Source organism: Ovis aries, chromosome 1 (assembly GCF_016772045.2).
Source record: "Ovis aries strain OAR_USU_Benz2616 breed Rambouillet chromosome 1, ARS-UI_Ramb_v3.0, whole genome shotgun sequence".
NCBI classification, from domain to species: domain Eukaryota; kingdom Metazoa; phylum Chordata; class Mammalia; order Artiodactyla; family Bovidae; genus Ovis; species Ovis aries.
Window position 1 is genome coordinate 276,244,183 of NC_056054.1, and position 18,725 is coordinate 276,262,907.

Below are 18,725 nucleotides of genomic sequence, written 5' to 3' on the forward strand. Positions count from 1 at the left end.
TTGATGTTTTGTGTGTTTGTGTGTGTGTGAGTGCGCGCAATTTATTCAACTCATTTAAATTTTACACCTATTTTTATAAAATTTTCTTTATATTTTTCATTGAAAATAATCTCCACAGTGGTTATAATCATTTTTTTCTGCTAACAATAGTTGTTAATGCTTTCTCTTCCTTTTACTTAATCAATCTTTCTAGAAGTCTGTCTATTTTATTCATCTTCCCAAAATACCAATTTTGTGTTGTTTCTCTCTACTATATCTTTGCCTTCCATTTCATTTTTGGGTTTATTGCTGCATTTTTCTTCCATTTATTTTCTTCAACTAATTGTTATTATATATATATATATATCTGAAGTTGAATGCCTTTTCCTTTCAGCCTCTCTTCTTTACTAATACATGCATTTCAGCATGAAAATTGTGCTCTAATTGCCATTTTAGCTACAATTTACATTAAATATGCAGTTTGAAAATTATTTAGTTTTTTTTTCTATTTGTCACTGTCTTTCTCCTTTAATCTATGAATTACTTAAAAGTGCATTTAAATGTACAAATATATATGCTTTTAAATTCTTTTTTATTGGTTTTATTTCGTGTTACTCAGAGAATATTGATTTATTGAATTTTGTTTAACCTTGATTTGTAGCAAAGCACAGAATCATTTTTTTGCATGCCAGGAACAAGGAGTAAGCATCCATAAAAAACATGTGTAAGAATGTTTATATCAGTTTACTCACGATGCTCAAAATGGAAACAGCTCATATATCCAGCAATAGAAAAATGGATAAAGAATTGAATATTACTCAAGAACAGTCAATCACCAATAAAAAGAGAATGAATAACATAAATGATTCTCAAAAAAATTATGTTGCAAGAAGGCTTACATTTGAGCACGTAAGAAGTACAAAAAGTAGGATTCTTCTTATATAAAGTTCTAAAACTGAAAGAATTCATCTACAATGGAAAAAAGCATAAAATTTGGTTGTTCCGGAGTGGAGTTAGGGAGGGTGAGGATTGACAAAGAAATGATAAAATTTTCATGATAAGGTTTTGAATTACAACTATAAAAATTCATTAAGTTATACACTTTAGGTTTGTACTTTTAAAATATCTGAGACATAATTTACTATTGGTTTTGAAGGTCGATTTAACTAGGCATGCAATTTTGAGTTACCAGTTGAATTACACCCAGTAGTTTGAAGACATTTTTTTTTTACTGTCTTTGGACTCTTATTGTTACTGTTGAGAAATCATCTGTTATTTTATTCTAATTATTGTGCTTCCATAGACTCTATTTGAATGCTTTTATTACCTTCTCTTTAGCATCAGTGCTTTGTACTTTCAAAGGAGATTAATCTAGTTTTCCTTTTATTAATTCTTTTGAGAGTCTTTTGGGATTTCTGAATCTGACTCTGGAACCTTTCATCTGATCTAGAAAATGTTTAGCCATCTTTCCTTGGAAGTGCACCACATCCTATTTTTCATATTAACTCTAGGTATATATCACAATACTCTCTTACCATATTCCCCACCATGTGTCTGTAGCATTCCGGACAGTATCTTTTTAACTGCCCTACAGTTGATTAATTCTATTCTCAGTTGTACTTAATCCACTGTTTAACTGTTTCCCTGCCTTTCCAATTTCAATTATGATGTTTTCAACTTCAAGAATTTGTTTGATTTTTTTTAAAACCTGCTTGATTATTTTTTTAGGAACTGTTATTATTTTTTATATTTTTATTACATTTTAAATATTTCTTTAAATATATAAAATAAGCTTATTTTATATGGTGTAAGAAGACTCTTGAGAGTCCCTTGGAGTGCAAGGAGATCCAACCAGTCCATCCTAAAGGAGATCAGTCCTAGGTGTTCGTTGGAAGGACTGATGTTGAAGCTGAAACTCCAATACTTTGGCCACCTGATGCAAAGAGCTGACTCATTTGAAAAGACCCTGATGCTGGGAAAGATTGAGGGCAGGAGGAGAAGGGGACAACAGAGGATGAGATGGTTGGATAACGTCACCGACTCAATGAACATGAGTTTGGGTGGACTCAGGGAGTTGGTGATGGACAGGGAGTTCTGGAGTGCTGCAGTTCATGGGGTCTCAAAGAGCTGGACATGACTGATTGACTGAACTGACTGATATGGTGTATATGATAATCCAATAAGTATTATCTTTAGGTGTATGATTGTGCCGTATTTGGTTTCTACTTAATGTGTTTTTGTCTCCTCATACGTCAAATAACTTTTATATATCAATTCATGTTTGTTAGAACATGGAGATTTTTTGACACTGTGGTGTTAAAATATTTTTCAAGGTGTATTTGTGTTTGCTTATGCTTGGAACTTGTGGACATTACTTATCGGGGACAGCTGTAAGATAAATTTCCAGCTTGAAGTTTTCAGAAATGGCCTCAGCATGAATAAGTATAGTCTTGTAGTTGACAATTCTCAAAGCAAACATTTTTCTCTTTTGACTTAGCAAAAGCCAAAACCTAAGACTGGTAATTAGCCTCCTGCCTCCTACTATGGGACAGGTTTTTCCCAGCTCAGCATTCAGAGGCGTGGACTATAAGAGTTGCTCTCTGATGCAACCTCCCAGGCTTTGTCTGCCTGCCATGTGCCTGGCCCCTTACGTTCAGGTGTGAGCTGTGAGAAATTGGCACATATCGCCAAGGAACTTATTGTTCCTCACATGAACACTTCTCCCAGAATTTACTTATTTTCTGGATGATGTCCTTTCCCAAACTGTACTTTGTGGTTCAACTTTTAGTTACGGGAGAACTTTCTAACATAAGAGAATTTGTTGTCATTTGAACGTCCAGTGATTTTCGGTATATTACATATACATCAAAATAATATATCCTCTTTATCCCTTTTAATGACTTGGCATTTCATTTAATATTAATACAGTCATGTTGATTTTAAAAATCAGTCCTTAGAGTTAGCCTGTATTTATATTATTCCCCTCACCGTATTCATTCCTAGATCTCTCTCCACACATGTTTTAGTCACTTGTAGAGACAGTAGGAATCTCCCACCCAAAATTAGATTCAAATGTCAAGGCTGATGGCACCACATACCATCAAGATGAGATGAAAAGGTTTAGTATGTAAGAAGGCTTTCTGAGGAGAGGATGGTAGACCCTCAGCTTGGTCCAAACAAGGCTTGAGAAAGTCTGGAGAGGAGACTGGTTCAGTTCTCATCTTCACTAGGAGTTGGGGCTTGAGTGAGGGTTCTTGCATGTGACAGGGACGTGCATGGTTTGAATTTCTGCCAGGACCAAAGGTCCCCCGAGCTTTCTGATCACCTTGTTCAGGTGGGAGCAGAGGGGAAGGGAGAGGAGGTCGGTTTGTCAGCAGCCAAACATCAGAGACAGGGTCAGGCTCTTTACCACAGGAGGTCATGGCGAGATCACTGTGGACCTTCATTCCAGATTCTGGATAATTTTCTTTTTCATGTGTATCTAAGCAGTTTTAAGTAGAAGTGTGGTTGGTTTCTTTCCTTATTACCATTTTCTTATTCTTTTTTCAACTCATTTTCCATTTTGCTGCTGCTGCTAAGTCGCTTCAGTCGTGTCTGACTCTGTGCGACCCCATAGAGGCAGCCCATCAGGCTCCCCAGTCACTGGGATTCTCCAGGCAAGAACACTGGAGTGGGTTGCCATTTCCTTCTCCAATGCATGAAAGTGAAAAGTGAAAGTAAAGTTGCTCAGTCATGTCTGACTCTTAGCAATCCCATGGACTGCAGCCTACCAGGCTCCTCCGTCCATGGGATTTTCCAGGCAAGACTACTGGAGTGGGGTGCCATTGCCTTCTCCTTCCTTTTTGCTAGAACATATTTTTTTCTGAGGTGGTCTGTACGTGATATAATTACTAAATGCTAGTTTTCCTAGATGTCAGACATAAGTATAAAACGAATCCTCTCATAATTTCAATCCGATATCCTCTTCTAGGATCTGGTTTTGCCGTTGAGAACTCAGACTCCAATCTGATTTTGACTTTCATTTGTATCTTCTAAACTCCCCTCTAGATGCTTTGCTCTTATATTATAAGGTTTTCCCTTCTGCTTTGAGCTATTTCTAAACAGTATCGCTGCTTATTCTGCTTGGTGTTTACTGATTTTTTAAAATCTGAATCTTTGGTTCTTCGTGCAGTTCTAATCTCACTGCTCACTCATTGGCCCTGCCAGTGAGTAGACCGGCAGTTGATTGGCCCTGCCAGTGAGTAGACCGGCAGTTGATTGGCCCTGCCAGTGAGTAGACCAGCAGTTGATTGGCCCTGCCAGTGAGTAGACCGGCAGTTGATTGGCCTTGCCAGTGAGTAGACCGGCAGTTGATTGGCCCTGCCAGTGAGTAGACCGGCAGTTGATTGGCCCTGCCAGTGAGTAGACCGGCAGTTGATTGGCCCTGCCAGTGAGTAGACCGGCAGTTGATTGGCCCTGCCAGTGAGTAGACCGGCAGTTGATTGGCCCTGCCAGTGAGTAGACCGGCAGTTGATTGGCCCTGCCAGTGAGTAGACCGGCAGTTGATTGGCCCTGCCAGTGAGTAGACTGGTGGTTGATTGACCCTGCCAATCAATCTGAATTGATTCTGCTCTTCAGCTCATATATTGTGCATGTAATTTTTATACTAATGCTATTGGTTGTTAGAAGTGTTGATTTTTCATGCTTTTAATGACTTTGAGAATCTCTGTAAGGGTATTCCACATGTTTCTGTAAAGGTCTTTTAAAATTTTTGCTTCTTTTATTAGCTTTATTTCCTCAAGAGTTCTTTCATTCACTCATCTCTTCTGTGAGGTTGGGTTTCCCTAAGTGTTCGTGAATTTTTGATCGCCTGCTCATACTCACGTGTGAAAATACCTCTTTGCTTCTGGGAAGTTTCCAGTCTAGTCATAGGGGCACATTTTCTATGGCTTTTGAGTATGGATTGGATGTACTTGCAAATAGGCTACAACCGTTCATATGCAGAAGCTTCCTCTGTCTCCTGATTTTTCAGCTATCCGAAGCAATGAGCTGTCTCTTTGGCCCAAACACCTGCACCGCATGCTTTAACCGGGAGGTAAATACCAAACACATCTGCTGCTGAACTCAAGGGAGGGTCAGAGAGAAAAGCCCAAACTCCGTGCTGGCCCATGTACGCTTTATCATCTGTATACTGGTGTGCTTGTCCTATGGCCCCTCCTTTACTTTTACCTGCTTTTTCAGTTGGCCATGTATATTCATTAATTCTTCTCTTTCCTTATTTCTAGGGTTCTGGATCTATACTCACATTTCCAACAATCTTTATTGGACCACTTTTTAACCTTTTACATCTTGGGTTTCCATGTAAGGTTTCATTTGAAAACAAGTGAATTCGTAAATGAACCTTTAAAAGTCTCTCTAAACATGGCCCTGTCCCCATTAGGAAGTCCATCCTGTGGGCATCCTGCTGATGCTGTGTACTACGCTTTGTATGTCGCTGCATCCTTATCAGTGACGATGGCAACGCCAGCCAAGTCGACAGTTTCTGAGGTGTAGTTATTAAGAAGAAAACTTTCCATTAACACAAGAAGGGGATTTAAGTAAACATATGGCAGAAAGTGAAGAGGAACTAAAAAGCCTCTTGATGAAAGTAAAAGAGGAGAGCAAAAAAGTTGGCTTAAAGCTCAACATTCAGAAAACGAAGATCATGGCATCCGGTCCCATCACTTCATGGGAAATTGATGGGGAAACAGTGGAAACAGTGTCAGACTTTATTTTGGGGGGCTCTGAAATCACTGCAGATGGTGACTGCAGCCATGAAATTAAAAGATGCTTACTCCTTGGAAGAAAAGTTATGACCAACCTAGATAGCATATTCAAAAGCAGAGACATTACTTTGCCGACTAAGGTCTGTCTAGTCAAGGCTATGGTTTTTCCTATGGTCATGTATGGATGTGAGAGCTGGACTGTGAAGAAGGCTGAGCACCAAAGAATTGATGCATTTGAACTGTGGTGTTGGAGAAGACTCTTGAGGGTCCCTTGGACTGCAAGGAGATCCAACCAGTCCATTCTGAAGGAAATCAACCCTGGGATTTCTTTGGAAGGAATGATGCTAAAGCTGAAGCTCCAGTACTTTGGCCACCTCATGCGAAGAGCTGACTCATTGGAAAAATACTCTGATGCTGGGAGGGATTGGGGGCAGACGGAAAAGGGGATGACCCAGGATGAGATGGCTGGATGGCATCACGGACTCGATGGACGTGAGTCTGAGTGAACTCCGGGAGTTGGTGATGGACAGGGAGGCCTGGGGTGCTGCGATTCATGGGGTCACAAAGAGTCAGACACGACTGAGCGACTGAACTGAACTGAACTGAACTGAATGATAAGGAGTTGAATTTTTGAGAAGAATTTCTTCCCTGAAATGAAACTGATGTTATTTTGTTACATATCTTGATCTAGTGTTGTCATACCTGCGAGCTTAGACGTGGTTAGGGTCCTGGGTGAACTTATAAAGAACGTGACTGAGTGAGTACAATTTTCTAATCTTATGAGAATTTTAGTATGCTGCTACACTAGTTGGGATCAGGTTTTGTGGATAATCACGTGTGGTATAATGCAACCCCTGGCGTGGCTGAGACACAGACCTCCCTGGGTGTGGGAGAACCTACACAGAGTTCAGTCTGCAACATTCGGCGCTACCCTGGAAGCAACATTGGACAGGGAGGCGATTTTCTATCATTTGACTGGGGTGGGTGGAATAATTTTAATTGCTAAGAAATTGCATTTTCATTGTAAAGCAATTCAAGTTATAGCAGATTCATAATGCAGCTATTGTAAAAATGACATTTCAGTGACATTTCTGTGAGAAGAACATGGTGATTTTGAAAATGACATGGTGAGGGCATAGCAGTTACGCGAACAACACGTTTTCACAATCCGTGTGCTGAGAGCATAAATAATGATGATGGCAATAATATTAATAACAATGGCATTCCATGAGAGAAAACCTTTTATCTCCACAATTCCAAAGTTCTTTAACTCACACCTATCCAACGTTGCATTCCACTTAAATAATTGATCTTGACTCTTTTTGATGGAATGGAGCTAAGGAAACAAGTGTTTGCTCAACTCTGTAGCAAATTAATGGCAAGCATAGAATCAGAACTCTATTTTCTTTTAAAAAGTCTTTGGGGATGACTCACCAGAATGAGTATCATGCAGGTATGGGAAATGATATTGTTCCAATTTTATTATAGATGTATTTCCGTCAGTTTCTTAGGTGGGTTGTTGGTGAGCAATTAGCAACTTCTCTCTTCATGTGCATAAAAGATGTAGCATTATTTTATTTCAGGATGAACTGAGTTGCTCATTTCAAATATGTTTATAAAACACTCTAATAAGTTACACAGGTAAGCTGCTTTTGTTAGCCTAAGGGCATATTATTCCCACAGTGGGTATGTCATCAGCATTTTCCTTTCACAATGTCATTATCATGTCATTAATATAGACATTTCCCATCTTTTCTTCTACATATATTTTAAGAGAAAAATAGCTCCTTTGCAACTATGTTGTCAGTGATTGGAAATAAGAGTTGGAGTGCTGGCTGTCAGCACACATGACCCATGTGGTCAGCGTTCTGCCATGAGGGTTACCAATGTAATTTATCAAACAGGCTACAAGACAGAGGAAAAATTTACCCTTTTACCAAATGCCTTTACCACTTGATTTGATGATTTGTGTATGTCTGAAACAGCTTACTCAAATTTAAGAATTTGGAGTCAGCACTTAATTACATGTCACTGACGGCTTGTATTTAATAGTTGATAGCCTGTATTTAATTGATACAGTGTATTCAGGCTGGGTTTTGTTGTATTAGTTCTAATGCAAAATGTGAGGCTGAGGCTCTCTCTCAGGTTAGAGGGGAGGTGAGGCATGGTTGTAACTGTTTGGAAGATGTTTGCCTATACCCAGCCATTATTTCATTATCCGTTAAGTCGGTACTGGAAGTGGAAGTTGAATGTTCCTTATCATTATGCTTTTGGTTTTCTGGAAGGGTGGTTAGGCTTAGTGAAATCTGGAAAAAAACAAACAAAAATGTTTCTTTGCTTTTTAAACAAAGCACTTACTCTTTACGAATCCATTTTCTTTCCTGGGCAAGGAATATATGATTCCAAGCTAATTCCATTACTGATTTGTTGCTACAATGAGCACCAGAGAGCTAATGAATTCTTCTGTTTCAAAGGCTATGATTTACATCATGTTTGGATCACTTGGCCCCATGATGTCAAGCCTTCCATCAGAGTTCTATGGTCTGACTTCTTCATTTTCACAGCTTGCAGGCAGTATCTCCCACGTTCTGCCAACACAGGGCTCCCATGCCTCTTCTCAGCCTTCACTCAGATGGCTAAATGGCAAGGTGTATCAATGCATGTTAAAGAGACCATGCAAATTTGCTACAAAACATTGACATTGTAACATCTGCAAAGGAGCCGTCACCATATCAATAACAGTAAGTAATACTGCCATTTCTCTCCCGGGGTTTCAGCAAAAAAATAAAAGACACTGTTATGGGGCCAATATGAGAAAGACTTGACTATGTTTCATTCTGGGTTTTGTAAAAAGCTGTTTGCAAAAGAAAGGCTAAGAAAGTATATTCAAATAATTGCAAAACCAAAGAAAAGATAAGAAAGTATATTAAAATATTTAAAGGTAAACACCCAATACAGTGATGGGACAAGACCCAGGGTGGGACTGCAGAAGCCATCTGGAGCTTGGATGAGAAAAATGATAAAATTAGCATTATGCAAAAATTCCACCTAATCTTTAGGCTCTTGATACAGTTACTGAAATCAGTGATGATAAGGGATGATGATGACGAAGGAAAAGGTCAAGTCTCCTTGGAAACTTCTGCCTAACACTAGCAGTCAGAGGGAAATCTGTATCTTCAGGACAACTGGGTCAGTCAGACTCTTCAAACAGTATCATGGTAAGCATCAACTTGAAAACTGCAGCATGTGAGAGATGCAACTTAGGTTTGATCTGGGGCAAAAGAGGACTGCAGCCCAGAAGAAGGCACCTGAGATAATTTGGAGATGCCGCCTGCAAGAGGCAGGAGGAAGGTCAGAGTACACGTGACTTTGGTGAAGGGGGAGTACATGGAATCAAGCACGTATCTTTCCAGAAGGTTTCAGCTAGTCGTGTGAAGCTTTTACTAGTCATGAGGAATCATCGTCACCATGAAGGATTCCAGTGCTTTTCTAGACATGAGGGGACAGGAGAATTGGGTTCACAAAGTCGGCTCCTGAAAATATCTGACTATCTGAAGACCTGTCTGCCTGTTTTTCCCCAAGCACAGAGCGCCTCATTCCTGCTCCCCACCCAGAATTCCTTCCAGGGGGTGTTGAAAACCAGCAGCTGCAGCAGCATGGGATTTAGTGCCTGCAGAGGTGGATGGCAAGGGCCGCAGTGTGGTTGACCAAAGGGACTGCCAAACTGGGTGCCTGACCTCACGGAGCCCAAATCCCTTCCCAGCTGAGACCACGAGCCGCTGCTCGTGGAGACCCAGCCCCATCTCTGGTGCTGCGGTGAGATGCTGGTCTGGCACCTTCGTGCCACTAACCCACTCAACTCCCATCTGGGGACACTCTGGGGAAGACCCAGACATTTGATTGCCCTTTCTCGTGGAAAGCGTGTTCAATATCTAGTTTAGACATTTGTGCCGGTTCTCAGCAGTCTTGGTCAAGGCAGCCCGTGAAAAAGAGTGAGAGATGAGTGCCAGCCCCAGTCCCACTTTTGAACAGAGCAACCCCACTCTTTTATCTAATATTTTGTTCATAAAAGGGGTTCTACTGCAAACATTTGTAAACTACATCTCCAGTTTCACTCCTGATTTCACAGAAATCAGACCAGAGAGAAGTGATTGGACCAAAAGCAAGGTTCATGAGGCTAAATTCAGGCAACTGATAGCATGATAACAGCATGAGAACTGTTTGCCGAGTCGAGAGAGGGATTACAAATGCTGGATAAAATCTGGTGGCTGGAGAATGAATGAATCCAACAGTCACAGAAAACCATCGGTATTTATGTCTGCTGTCACTCTTGCTTTAGTTTCTTGGCCAGAAAATGCGGTTTTTCTGCCAGGAATCTTAGGTAGGCTACCTATACAAGATAGAAAATTCCTGGGCCCATAACAAACCTCTCAAGATGAGGAGGCATTGTGGACCAGAGAATCTTTTCCCGTCCCTTGGGTGTTTCATCCAAAGAGCTCGTTTTGGTGCCAGAAGAAGAACTGTGCCCTTGGCAACGTCTCTGCAGTGATCCAGCATCCTGTGATGCGGGTCCCTGACCTTGGCTGTCCAGAGTTCAAGGCTACTGGGCAGAGGGCAGTGGTCCACAAACTGGGCTCCCAGGCCCGAGGGGTGGGGAATCTGCGGCCCATCAAGCTACCGCGCCTCTGTCCTCCGAGCCCGGATGCCTGACGGGTCCGTGGGATGCCCGTGGCTCCCCTCTGCGTGATGCCCACCCCTCTGCGGTCTGGCTTCCCGAATTCTCTCCCGGACAGCTGCGGCTGACAGCCTGCCCACAGCACTGCCCTGAGATGCCTCAATGAACAGCTGGAACTCTCCCAAGGGCTGAGTTTTCCACCACGAATCTGGAACCAAATATTTTTCCCACTTCATAGATAATATGGAAAATACGTTAAGGAAATACCGCTTAGTGTCGGAAGTTCCAAAATCGACCAAATATTACTGTGAGAATTGCTTGCCCTATTTGCCGCCGATTAAATCAGTTTGTGGGGTTATTTTCTGTATTAACTATCATGTTGTTCTGAAGCTCAAATGGAGTTCACAGATTAGATTCATTCACTGGGGGGTGGGGGGGGGGAGGATGCAGCTTTCTTGTGTTTGAAGAGGACATTTTCTTGCTTCTCTTTAGATTACAAATGATTTTTCTTCAGTAACCCTCCCCCTAAATCCTCTACCTGCTACTTTTTAAAGCTCGGAGATCTGGAGCTGGAGGTTTCAGTAAGGTGCTGTGCCTTTAAAACCGGTAAGAGCAATTGGGTTTTAAGAACCCAAAAGGATCTTGGGCCATCATAACATTTAATCTGCATTATATCTCACTTCCTAATCACTCCTTCCATTCCAGTTGTAAACCGGGAGGTGGGTGGGGGCATCTCAGAAAAGCTCCCGGAAAACAAGTTTGCCTGCGAGCTGCCGAGCCCCGAACACACGCTCCCGCCTTCTGACCGCATCCACCCGGACCATCCCATACGCTAAAAATAACCACCCGAATACTAATCCCTCTTCCTCTGCCTTGTTGCTGGTCGCTATGGTGCTGCTTTCGACTGTGAAGAACTCAGCGCCATTATCACTCTCTGTGTCTCTCTCGGAGATGTGATCTAATTGCAGAATCCACACCTGTTCCACAGTTCAATAGAATTCAGCTCTGGTGGAGGCAGACGCGAAACAACACAGGCACACACGCAGGCACACTTGTGCACACACACAGACACACGATGATTACCTAGGAGTTCAGGGGGGGGTCAAAGACAGATAAATTGATCAAGAGGGTGAGCTTATCAGGAAATAATGTCGTGGAGGGGAGGGGGGAGGCTGCTTCTGTGGTCACTGGAAGATTGCTGATGGGCGCATGAATAAGGCATGCTGCAACATCTGTTCTTTGTTGTGCGCTCAGCTTTTTAATGTGTTCAAAGAGCAGCTCTGACGCATCGCTGACTACCACTCCCCATCCGAGCAGCATTTCACCAGAAAATAATAAACCTTCCTGGTGGGGTGCGGAGAGCCAAGGCATTCGGGCAATGCCATTAATTCGGAAATATCTCTTTTTTTTGCTGGGATTTTAAAATCTCTCTCCCTTTGAACATTGCACACATTTGGGACCCAGCCTAGCATCCCTCTCAGCCTAAACATTAAATCAGTCTGAATATCTATTCAACCGTTTTTTTCTGTTGTTGTTGTTGTTTTTTAAGTCAGTAAAGGAAAGGTGGGAGGGGGTAGTCAAGTCCAAGTTTACAGACTTTTGCCCCTCTGCTTTTAATTCTATTAATGTGAGCTTCTATCTATCAGGATGATTTTTTTTTAAAGCATGTTCCAGCATTTATTTGTACTGATAAAATTCAGAGGCAGCTGAGGCCTCTGACAGTTGAACAATATTGGCTGGTTATTTTGATACAGTGTGGTAGGCAGCACAAGATTAAAAAAACGGAGCATCCGAAACTGAGAAAAACCAGCTTGAATTCTAAAATAAAATTTTAGCAGCATGGATTTCTCTTGCCATAGGCTATGAGGCTACTATGAATTTCAGATGCATTTCCTCCTGTCAATGAGGTGGAAAGATGAGACTGGCATTAGGAAGATTTGCTGCGGCTCCATTCAGGGTAATTGCAAGCCTAGGTGGAGCGACATTAAACCACCACCAAGAAGAGCTGCTGGTGTACACACAGTGTGGAAGTGGCTCGCCAGGCAACCGAGGACCAGCACAGGGATTTCTGTATGTCACTTCATCTGACTTCTGCATTTCCCCACTTTTCAGGTCACGGCTCAGAGGCGCTGCCATGCCAGTGCGCTGCGAAAGCTGCTTCCGCAACCAGCTGGACTTAATCTTGTGGAAGGGGGACAGGACCTTTTGGGTACAGGGCTGCTATTTAAAGTCCCTCTTTCCAACATTCTCTTTTATAATCTTGGTGTGCAGGATTCTGGTTCTATTCTTGGCTTAGTCAGCCCTTTTCCAAAGGACAGTTACCATTTGATCGATGTTGGAGGGAGCAGGTCACCATTAGGCTCCGCGTCATCAGTAAAATCATCCTTAACTGCCTGTGGGACTTCTTGGTTCCCAGCTATACTTTCAGCTTCTTTCTGCCAAAATCTTTTTGTGCCTTTTCGTGCCGGGATTCTAGGTACAGCGGGCCACCCGAAACTTCAGTGTATAATAGCAGAAAACAGATCTAAATTTGTGGTTAGATGGGTGATATTTTTAAAAGCATGGTTTCCCGTGTTATACAGTAAGACGTTGTTTATCTCTTTTATATACCGCAGTGTATATCTGTTAGTCCCAAACTCCTAACTCATCCCTTCCCCCGCCTTTGGTAGCCAGAAGTCCTGTGTGTCTGTGAGCCTATTTCTGTTCTGTAAATAAGTGCATTTGTGTCAGATTTTAATTCTTTAATTCATACAAGCAATGTCATATGATATTTGTCTTTCTCTGTCTGACTTACTTCACTTGAAATGATAATCTCTAGGTCCTAGATGGGTGATATTAAAAACTTCTATCCTTTTGTTGACCATTGCATGGTCTTCTTTTTGGCTTACATGGGGATTTATAATGTTCCCTGTCAAGACAACACAATCATAATGAAAGATATTGGATTTGTCACAGATTAAACCTAATTATCCTGGAGGAAGGCATGGCAACCCACTCCAGTATTCTTGCCTGGAGAGTCCCCGTGGACAGAGGAGCCTGGTGGGCTACAGTCCATGGGGTCGCAAAGACTCGGACACAACTGAGCGACTAAGCTCACAAGCACAAACCTAATCATGTTATATTTGATGGTATCTTTGCTGCTAAAAAATCCCACAGGATGACAACTTTCCAAATGGTCAACGAAAATGACCATTTCCAAGCGTGCATTCTGTTCTACTTTTAACCCCATCAGCATGGAAGTAAATGATGATTTAGGGAAGGATGTATTTTGTGGATGTGTGGTTAGCATATATTTTACATAGACTTAATGCACATAACAATTACCCAGTTAATGAAGTTTCATCATCATAATGTTTGAAATTTTAAGCTATTTATCAAACAACTTCTTTTTTCATATAACAACTTTTAACCCCTTCAAGCCCGCTAGACAGTCATGGTATGAGAAGTGACATTATTGTTTCAGTCAAGGATATGCTAACTTACTGAGCACGAATGTCTGGTCAAAGAATAGGATGTGGAACAAATATTAACTATATGCCCTATCTGGATGAACTCCTATGTTTTGCATTGCTTTTGCCAGCCAGATGATAGGGAAGAAGATGTGGCATTTTCAATGATGCTTTTTCAATATGTTACAAAGCTCACCTTGGCTGTTTCTAGGTCAAATGTTCAAAGAAAAAAATATCCTTCAGACAAGACTGAGTGATTCTGATGTTGAAGGCGTACATGAAGATCAGCCTCCTGACTTTCTACCAGCTTCCGAACAAGGCTCTGCTCCATAGTGCATGTGGCGAGGGCCAGCCCAGGCCACCTGTCATCCTGCAGGACTGTCACCCAGGGTCTGGGGTCAACTCACAGTCCGCTCTGGGTGTTGCCCCAAAGGGAAGACAGTGTACCTTGACTGGGGTGTTGATACACACACTCTTAGGCACAGCCTCACCCCGGTGACAGGTCAAAGTGGGATGTAAAATCCAGGCCCCTGAGCAGCAGGTCAGGACAATTCCGAATGTCCAGCCCACTCTGGAGCCCCCAGGGGAGCTGACTGAGCAACTTGCTGGGACCTCTCTTCCAGTCTTCCACGGTGCACTGATTCTGAGATCTCACCTTAAAACCAACCTCTGCTTCAGAATCTGCCTCCCTGGAAAGGCTCTACCTGCAGCACCATTTAATCTTTCCTTCCAACCTCTACCACTGCTCATCGCCTTTGATGACTAAAATAAAGCTCTGTTATCTGACATGTGCTGACAAGCTATATTTATTATCTTCTCCTTTATTACTTATCTAAACTTGTTTTTCTTGTTCGATTGATACATTTTTTTTTTCAACCTGGGATATTATTCAGATACCTTGAGTTAGAATTTTCCCATTGAAGTTAATAAAACATTGTTTTTTAAAAAAGTATTCGCAGGGCAGGGAGGCTTGGGGAGAAGGTGAAAGTGTTGAGTGAGGGCGGGTGCTGTCAGAGGCTGCATCAGCAAGGAGTGCTCTCAGCTGCATGGGACTGAAGATCCAGCCCACAGTGACCTGAACAAGGGAAACACATTCCCTTCATTAGCAAGACATCCAGAGGCAGGAAAGTTCCAGGCTGGATAACTCAGTGGCTTAATCATGTCATCAAGGACTGACCTCCTCTCCCTCTTTGCAGACTGATCCTCAGCCTATTAGCCACCCTTCATGTGGCAAGAGATGCTTGCCTCTCTGATAGGCAACAATGTCAAAGGCTGGAAGAGGGGGAGAGAGATTGCCACCTCCCCGAGTCCATCTTTACGGACAATAAAACCTTTCTCAAAGCTCCCCTCATTAGCCCGTCCTTGTGTGGACGATTCTGCAGCGTCTTCTGCGGGGGGAGGTCCTGGTGGGCTTGAGCACCCACAGTCCAGCTCAGTGGCACACGCCTGTCAGACTTTCCTCCCTTCTTCATTCTTTTGCTCATTTCTCACTCTTCTTTTCAACCTTTTCCCAAATGAAGCTACCTGCATGCAAACCCTTGCCTCAGGCTCTGTTCCTTGGGGTAACTCACACCATACAAGGATGCCTTCTCCATCATTAGGGACGTCCCACCCCCATCTCCCTCAACATGAGCGAATGCATCCCTAACTCCCTCTGGGGCTTCTCGGCATCCCAGGTATACTTTAACTTCTTCCTACTACAATCTTTTTGTGCCTTTTGCAGAATCTTCCTGACCAGTATCCAAGATCAGCTCTCTATTTTTCAAAGGAGCCTGTTTCTGGTTCAAAGGAAACTCACAAATTATAAATGACAAACCAAAGCACCACAAGAAACTGACCGTGCAGGCTGATCCCGACATACGTTTGTTTCTTCTCCCACCAGCCAGCCTTTAGCTTATGAGGGAGTGAGGGCAACACAAGGCCATGAGGGCACCCAGGTGCAAAGAATACACACTGAGCTCTTCAAGCAGTTTCCCTAAAATTCCATCCCCTGCCCCTCACAGCCTCAGTCTGATGGCTGAGTGGATTCATGGCATATGCAACCTCTCCCCAAAATATTATTTCTTAGTCTGACTTTTTCCCTTATCTTCTCCAAACTTTTCCTGGGACAAAGTTGGCTGATCAACTAAGAATTGCAAATTTGGTTATCAAACACTTCCTTTCCCCATCCTCTGTGTTTGTTTCACACTTTGATTTGGAAGGTGACCTTTATTGTCTTGGGACCTCATGAAAAATAGTTATAAGTGAATAAAATTTATACACATATGCAAAGGACTGCAGCCTTCTGAATGCTCTGAGCCTCTAAGATCTGATTGTTGGTATAGAATTATTTGATTGTGATTGTCTTTGTGGTCTATTTGCAATGACTATAAAGATGGAGAGTTCCTGATGGTCAAAGAAGGGTCATAAAGATGGCAAACTTTAAACTAAAGATCATTCTCTGTTAGGAAATAATTGATGGGCAAATAGATGCTGAATTAGGGATGTGTAAGTGGCTCTTCTAGTCTCAGATCTGTTTAGTTCTTTGTTGGTAATTAAAAATATAATCATTCCCTCATGGAAAGCTGTTTACACAAACTTGCTATAACTCTTTTTGTATTTGGGGGCCTCAAAAGAGAAAAAAAATGATCCTACTGATGAAGAGAGAATGGGGAAATAAATGAAGTAATTATGAGCTAGAGTAACAAATACCACTTAGGCATATACCAATTATTTCTGCAAAATCCACAATTTATGGCAAGAAATCTCAATGTTTACATATTGATCAACTTTTATTCATACCAGAAGAGAATACATTGTAATAAAGATTTCTCACTGATTTGGAGAAAAGTGTATTCCACTAAAGTGTTAGATTACTGCCTCATCTCATCATCCCTTATTTTTACCAGCACAACCAAAACAGCTTTATGGGAAGAAAATATTGTACTGTATAAATCTCTTCATGAATGAACGAGCCTAAGAAGGAGAGAATTGTCCAGGTCCTCCTTACTATCTGGCTGTTCATGGTAGAGTATTGTCTGAAATAAAAGCTGATTTGGGTAACTCCTGCACCATCGCTGATGACAAACGTTTATATGGTTTCACCACAATGAGTCTACCTCACTTTGAATGATGACAGTGACTATAATTATGCCATCCCTGCCCTAGAGGAAGTATTTTTTAATCTTAGCCATGTTTTACAGTAGGCAGTTTTTGGTTCATGGAAAGCAAACTTAGAGATCATTTCACATACCCCTTACCATCAGAAAGCAGAAGCCAGAGAGATTAAAGAGACGCACTGGGTTAATGGCAAAGGACTGTCTAGAATTCAAGTCCTCCAGTTCCAAAACTAGTATCCTTCCCTTGCCACCATACTGTGAAGAATAATACCAGTCAGTTCTCTCCATCAGCCTAAAGAGGCATCACAATGTTGCCCTCTGAGACAGACACGTGCTGGGCCATTTATTGGGGAGTGTTCAAGCTATAAGTGAAACATGGGACTTTTTTCATTTCCAAAATCATAAAGGAGGTCAGCTTTCAGTTTTCACTTGATATTTGACCAAGAATCTTTCTCTTATATTTATAATCTACCCAGATTGTGGTAATGATGCACCAAACCAATGATGTTTATAAATGAATCGTTGCTCTTTGTAGTTATTCACTAGTATCTTTATGAGCTGGTGCCCAATAATGTCTGTATAGACATCTGGGAGCCCACCTGACAAGGGAAATCATTAAGCTAATTGACACTGTAACTGAAAGAACAATCTTCTATCTTCCCATCCTAATTCCCAACTCTGGATAAAAGGAAAATGTGTCTTCATTCTTATCATTTTCCACTTAGGGTTGTAGTGGTTACATTACCTAGAAATAGAATTTTTCATCTTGTAAAGATTTCACTTCAACTGTTTATATGTGACTACAAAGGGCTAACTGTTCAAGCTGGTTTTAGAAAAAGCAGAGGAAGCAGAGATCAATTTGTCAACATCCATTGGATTATTGAAAAAGCGAGAAAATTCCAGAAAAAACATCTAGTTCTGCTTTATTGGGTATGCCAAAGCCTTTGACTGTGTGGATCACCACAAACTGTGGAAAATTCTGAAAGATATGGGAATACCGGACCACCTGACCTGCCTCTTGAGAAACCTGTATGCAGAGCCAGAAGCAACAGTTAGAACTAGACATGGAACAAAAGACTGGTTCCAAATTGGGAAAGGATTCCGTCAAGGCTATATATTGTCACCCTGCTTATTTAACTTATATACAGAGTACATCCTGAGAAATGCTGGACTGGATGAAGCACAAGCTGGAATCAAGATTGCCGGGAGAAATATCAGTAACCTCAGATATGTAGATGACACCACCCTTATGGCAGAAAGCAAAGAAGAACTGAAGAGCCTCTTGATGAAGGTGAAAGAGGAGAATGAAAAAGTTGGCTTAAAACTCAGCATTTAGAAAACTAAGATCAAGGCATCTGGTCCCATCACTTCATAGCAAATAGATGGGGAAACAGTAGAAACAGTGGCTGACTTTATTTTGGGGGGCTCCAAAATCACTGCAGATGGTGATTGCAGCCATGAGATTAAAAGACGCTTACTCCTTGGAAGAAAAGCTATGACCAACCTAGACAGTATATTAAAAAGCAATGACATTACTTTGCCAACAAATGTCCTTCTAGTCAAGGCTATGGTTTTTCCAGTGGTCATGTGTGAACATGAGAGTTGGACCATAAAAAAAGCTGAGCACCAAAGAATTGATGCTTTTGAGCTGTGGTGTTGGAGAAGACTCTTGAGAGTTCCTTGGACTGCAAGGAGATCCAACCAGTCCGTTCTAAAGGAGATCAGTCCTGGGTGTTCTTTGGAAGGACTGATGCTAAAGCTGAAACTCCAATACTTCGGC